Below are 7,855 nucleotides of genomic sequence, written 5' to 3' on the forward strand. Positions count from 1 at the left end.
CTAGTTTAATTTTCAACTTTTCGTGGGGTACACTCAAAAGCCTTGGCAAAATCTAGGTAAATATTGCCCATAATACCACCACGTTCCAGAATATGGGTCCAAAAATCCAATACCTTGAATAATTGTGTTAAGCAAAAGCGCTCCGGCATAAAACTGTGTTGGCAATCCCTTACAAGGTTGCTTCGTAGATGTTCCATCATGGCATCTCTGATAATGCTCTCAAGTACTTTACAAACAACGCTGTATGTGCCTAACGTGAATGTCTGAAGGATTGCTTCTTGAAGATAGGACCATGCTTCATTTTCCAATTACTGAGGTCATTTTGCTCATCCAGGCATTTACAGAACAGGATCTTCAACGCAAGCTCGGTGCATAACTCTCTGGGCAATCTGGGATGCATCATGTCAGGGCTGGGACTCTGATGAACCTTTAGCTTTAATAATCTATATTTTATACCCCTTTTAGGGTCAGCGCTGTGTCGAGCCATCTGTCCCCAAACACAGGAAGATTGTTCTCATCATCCTTTGTGAACACCGAGGAAAAGAAGCTGTTCAATGCCTCAGCTTTATCCTGGTCAGATTCTGCGTAACTACCATCTTCAAGCCTCAAGTCCCATATGCCTACTCGCGATTTTAATTTCGAGTTTGTAAAGCGGTAAAACGCTTTTGTGTTTGACTTGACCTCGCTCGCAATCCACCCCTGGAACTCATTTTCAGCCCTCCTACACTCTGACTTTGCTTGGGTCCTGGATCTGGCATACATCTTCCTGTAATGTTCACCATTTGTCATAAACCACGTCTCAAATTTCTGAGTTTTCTTCTTAACTTTGTCGACCGCCGCATGATTCTTATGATACTCGATACATGACATTAACCACGTATGTCCGGGGTCCTCTCTCTGCTGAAGGAAATCATCTGGTGTTTACTTAATACTCTACAACACACTTTCATGGAGGGAAAACTAACTCGTCACTCTTATCATTATATTTACTTAACGCCAGACGGTTTTATCCAGTACAGACAGATCCTACGTAATAAAGGTATTGAATACACTCACCTATAACTCTATTTATTTATACTTATTAATATTTGTAAATAATTAGATAACCCAAATCATAAAATAAGCTGTTATGATGTTTTGTTTTGATTTTTTTGGTGTCGTAACATGACGTGGCCACGAACACTGACCTACAACCTTGGGTTTTGAAGACGTGAACCTTGAACCCTCACCTTCTTACCCCCACCTTCTCCCTCTCTCTCGCTCCATAGTTAAAGTGTTAAACCATTGTCCTCAAAGTATTGTCACCAAGTATTATGATCAAGTATTATCACCAAGTATTATCATCAAGTATTATCACCAAGTATTATCACCAAGTATTATCATCAAGTATTATCACCAAGTATTATCATCAAGTATTATCACCATTATTATCATCAAGTATTATCACCAAGTATTATCACAAGTATTATCACCAAGTATTATCATCAAGTATTATATAAGTATTATCACCAAGTATTATCACCAGTATTATCATCAAGTATTATCACCAAGTATTATCATAAGTTATCACCAAGTATTATCATCAGTATTATCACCAAGTATTATCACAAGTATTATCATCAAGTATTATCACCAAGTATTATCATCAAGTATTATCACCAAGTATTATGATCAAGTATTATGATCAAGTATTATATCAAGTATTATCACCAAGTATTATGATCAAGTATTATCACCAAATATTATGATCAAGTATTATGATCAAGTATTATCACCAAGTATTATCACCAAGTATTATGATCAAGTATTATGATCAAGTATTATCACCAAGTATTATCACCAAGTATTATCACCAAGTATTATCACCAAGTATTATGATCAAGTATTATGATCAAGTATTATGATCAAGTATTATCACCAAGTATTATCACCAAGTATTATCACCAAGTATTATGATCAAGTATTATGATCAAGTATTATCACCAAGTATTATCACCAAGTTTTATGATCAAGTATTATGATCAAGTATTATCACCAAGTATTATCACCAAGTATTATCACCAAGTATTATGATCAAGTATTATGATCAAGTATTATCACCAAGTATTATCACCAAGTATTATCACCAAGTATTATGATCAAGTATTATGATCAAGTATTATGATCAAGTATTATCACCAAGTATTATCACCAAGTATTATGATCAAGTATTATGATCAAGTATTATGATCAAGTATTATCACCAAGTTTTATCATCAAGTATTATGATCAAGTATTATCACCAAGTATTATCACCAAGTATTATCATCAAGTATTATCATCAAGTATTATCATCAAGTATTATCATCAAGTATTATCACCAAGTATTATCATCAAGTATTATGATCAAGTATTATCACCAAGTATTATCTCAAGTATTATCATCAAGTATTATGATCAAGTATTATCACCAAGTATTATCATCAAGTATTATGATCAAGTATTATGATCAAGTATTATCACCAAGTATTATGATCAAGTATTATGATCAAGTATTATCACCAAGTATTATCATCAAGTATTATGATCAAGTATTATGATCAAGTATTATCACCAAGTATTATCACCAAGTATTATGATCAAGTATTATCACCAAGTATTATCACCAAGTATTATCATCAAGTATTATCATCAAGTATTATCACCAAGTATTATCACCAAGTATTATCATCAAGTATTATGATCAAGTATTATATTAAAGTATTATGATCAAGTATTATCACCAAGTATTATCACCAAGTATTATCATCAAGTATTATCACCAAGTATTATCACCAAGTATTGTCACCAAGTATTGTCACCAAGTATTATGATCAAGTATTATCACCAAGTATTATGATCAAGTATTATCATCAAGCATTATCACCAAGTATTATGATCAAGTATTATCACCAAGTATTATCTCAAGTATTGTCACCAAGTATTATGATCAAGTATTATCACCAAGTATTATGATCAAGTATTATGATCAAGTATTATGATCAAGTATTATGATCAAGTATTATCACCAAGTATTATCACCAATATTATCACCAAGTATTATGATCAAGTATTATCACCAAGTATTATGATCAAGTATTATCACCAAGTATTATCACCAAGTATTATGATCTAGTATTATCACCAAGTATTATCACCAAGTATTATCACCAAGTATTATCACCAAGTATTATCACCAAGTATTATGATCAAGTATTATCACCGTATTATCACCAAGTATTATCACCAAGTATTATCATCAAGTATTATGATCCAAGTATTATGATCAAATATTATCACCAAGTATTATGATCAGAAATTATGATCAGTATTATCACCAAGTATTATCATAAGTATTATCACCAAGTATTATGATCAAGTATTATCACTATATTATTATCACCAAGTATTATCACCAAGTATTATTATCATCAAGTATTATCACCAAGTATTATGATCAAGTATTATGATCAAGTATTATCACAGAATGTTATGATCAGTATTATGATCATGTATTATGATCAAGTATTATCACAAGTATTAGTGATCAGTATTATCACCAAGTATTATGATCAATGTATTATGATCAGTATTATCTAACCAAATGTTATTAGTTTCTTGAAGTATTATCACCAAATATTATGATCCAATATTATCCCAATATTATGATCGATATTATCTCTGATGTTATCACCGATGTTGTCAAGTATTATGATATTGTCATAAGTATTATGATCAAGTGTATTTATACCAATATTATTGATCAAGTATTATCACAAATTGTATGTTATGATCAGTATTGTATATTATGATCAAGTATTTCACCAAGTATTATGATCATATTTCATAGTATTATCACCATGTAGTATTTCACCAGTGTTATGATCAAATGTCTCACCAATATTATGATCAAGTATTATCAAGTATTATCTTAAGTATTATCACCAAGTAATATGATCCGTTATTGTCATAGTATTATGATCATATTATAAATTAGTATTTGACAAGTATTATATCAGTATTATCCAAGTATTTATCTTAAGTATTATAGTCGTATTACCAATATTATGATCAGTATTATCATCAAGTATTATCACCAAATTTATGATCAAGTATTATCACCAAGTATTATGATGGTATAGTCAAGTATGATCAAGTATTATTAAGTGTTATCACCAAGTATTGTAGTCAAATTATGATCAAGTATTATCACCAAATATTATGATCAAGTGTTATCACAATTATTTATCAAGTATTTTATGATCCAGTATTGTCACCAAGTTTATTATTATCACCGTATTATGATCAGTATTATCACAAGTATTATCATGATATTATCACCAAGTTGATCAGTATTATCATAAGTATTATGAAGTATTATGATCAATATTATCACCAAGTATTATGATCAAGTATTATCACCAAGTATTATGATCCAAGTATTATCACTTGATGTATCTAAGTATTATGATCAATATTATCTAGTATTATGATCAAGTATTATCACCAATATTATCATCAAGTATTGTCAAATGTTATTAGTAGTTATTATGATCAAAGTATATGATATCACCAAGTATTATGATCAAGTATTATCATGACTATTATGATCGATATTATCATCAAGTATTATGATCAAATTATTATCGTAAGTATTATCTTAAAATGTTATGATCAAGTATTTCATCAAGTTTTGATCAAGTATTATCAAAGTATTATGATCAAGTATTATGATCATTATCATCAAGTATTATCACGTGTTATGATAAGTATTATCACCAAGTTTTACCAGTCGTGTTGATCAAGTATTGATCGATATTATCATCAAGTATTATCACCGTGTTATGATCCAAGTATTATGATCAAAGTATTATCATCAAGTATCCAAGTATTATGATCAAGTATTATCACCAAGTATTATGCCGTATTATGATCAAGTATTACAAGTATTATCATCAAGTATTATCTTAATATTATGATCAAATATTATCACCAAATATTATGATCAAGTATTATCACCAATATTATACGATAAATGTCGCAAATGTTATCACAATATTATGATCAATATTATCACAAGTATGACATGATCAAATGTTTATGATCAAGTATTATCACCAAATATTATGATCAAGTATTATCACCAAATGTATCATTTCTATGATATTATCACGATATTATGATCAAGTAATTCTGATATTATGATCAAGTATTATCTATAAGTATTCAATGTTCAGTCAAGTATTGTCACAAGTATTATGATCAAGTATTATCAAGTATTCGATCAGTATTATGATCAGTATTATCTAATTATGATCAAAATGTATACTTCAATATTATCATCAAGTATTATCATAAATATTATGATCAAGTATTATCACCAATGTTATGATCAGATATTATCACCAAGTATTATCACCAAGTATTATGATCAAGTATTGTCACCAGTATTATGATCAAGTATTATCACAATATTATGATCAAGTATATATCATTATAGTATTGATCATATTTATTTCATCAAATTATTATGATCAAGTATTATGCAGCAAGTATTATCATCGTTGTATGATCAAGTATTATCTCAATGTTATGATCAAGTATTATCACCAATATTATGATCAAGTATTATCACCAAGTATTATCGATAGTATTATGATCAAGTATTATCACCAAGTATTATGATCAAGTATTATCACTAAATATTATGACCAAGTATTATCACCAAATATTATGATCAAGTATTATCACAAGTATTATGATCATATTATCGCAAGTATTATCTTAGTATTATGATCAAGTATTATCACCAATATTATGATCAAGTATTATCACCAATATTATGATCAAGTATTTGATCAAATGTATCACAAGTATTATGATCAAGTATTGTCACCAAATATATATCAATGTATTATCGATATTATCCCTTAATATTTATGATCAAGTATTATCACAAATTATTATTATGATCAAGTATTATCACCAATATTATGATCAAGTATTATCACCAATATTATGATCAAGTATTATGATCAAGTATTATGATCAAGTATTATCACCAATATTATGATCAAGTATTATGATCAAGTATTATCACCAAGTATTATCACCAAGTATTATGATCAAGTATTATCACCAATATTATGATCAAGTATTATCACCAAGTATTATGATCAAGTATTATCACCAATATTATGATCAAGTATTATCACCAATATTATGATCAAGTATTATGATCAAGTATTATCACCAATATTATGATCAAGTATTATCACCGTGTTATCGAAGTATTATCGAATACCATGATCAAGTATTATCACTTAATATTATCATCAAGTATTATGATCAATTATTATGATCAAGTATTATCACCAATATTATGTTAGTATTATCTCCAAGTATTATCGTATTGTCAAAGTATTATGATCAAGTATTATCACCAAGTATTATCATCAAGTATTATGATCAATTATTATCCTTATTATGATCAAGTATTATCACCAAGAATATTATGATCAAGTATTATCACCAATATTATGATCAAGTATTATCACCAATATGATCAAGTATTATGATCAAGTATTATGATCAAGTATTATCACCAATATTATGATCCAATGTTTATTATCCAAGTATTATCACCAAGTATTGTCACCAAATATTATGATCAAGTATTATCACCAAATATTATGATCAAGTATTATCGCAATATTTGATCAAATATTATCTACCAAGTATTAGATCAAAGTATTATCACCAAGTATTATGATCAAGTATTATCACCAATGTTTGATCCAATATTATCACCAAATTATTATGATCAAGTATTATCACCAATGTTGATCAAGTATTATCATAATATTATCATCAAATATTATGATCCGTATTATGATCAAGTATTATCCTGTATTATGATCAAATATTATCACCAAGTATTATCATCTTAAGGTATGATCAAGTATTATCACCAAGTATTATGATCAAGTATTATGATCAAGTATCACCAAGTATTATCACCAAGTATTATGATCAAGTATTATCACCAATATTATGATCAAGTATTATCTACCAAGTATTATGATCAAGTATTATGATCTAGTATTATCACCGATATTATGATCAATTATTATCACCAATATTATGATCAAGTATTATCTCAGTATTATCACCAAGTATTATCTGCAATATGATCAAGTATTATCACCAAGTATTATGATCAAGTATTATGATCGATATTATCACCAAGTATTATGATCAAGTATTATCACCAATATTATGATCAAGTATTATCTTCAAGTATTATCACCAAGTATTATCACCGTATTGATCAAGTATTATCACCAAGTATTATCTGTATTATGATCAAGTGTTATCACCAAGTATTGTCACCAAATATTATGATCAAGTATTATCACCCAAGTATTATGATCAAGTATTATCACCAAGTATTATGATCAAGTATTATCACAAGTATTATCACCAAGTATTATGATCAGAGTATTGTCACCAATGTATGATCAGAGTATTATCACCAGTATTATCACCAAGTATTATCCAAGTATTGTCACAAGTATTATGATCAGTGTATCACCAAGTATTATGATCAAGTATTATCACCGTGTATCATGATATTATCACCAAGTATTATGATCAAGTATTATGATCAGTTTATGATCAAGTATTATCATATTATGATCAAGTATTATCGAAATATTATCACCAAGTATTATCACCGTATATGATCAAGTATTTATCCACTAGCGTTGGGGGGAGTTCCCTGGGGCATCACTTTTAGTCTGCTCATCACCCATGTCTACATTCTGTAGACGTTAAT

The sequence above is a fragment of the Homarus americanus genome, unplaced genomic scaffold (assembly GCF_018991925.1).
Source record: "Homarus americanus isolate GMGI-L3 unplaced genomic scaffold, GMGI_Hamer_2.0 scaffold22250, whole genome shotgun sequence".
Classification (NCBI taxonomy): Eukaryota; Metazoa; Arthropoda; class Malacostraca; order Decapoda; family Nephropidae; genus Homarus; species Homarus americanus.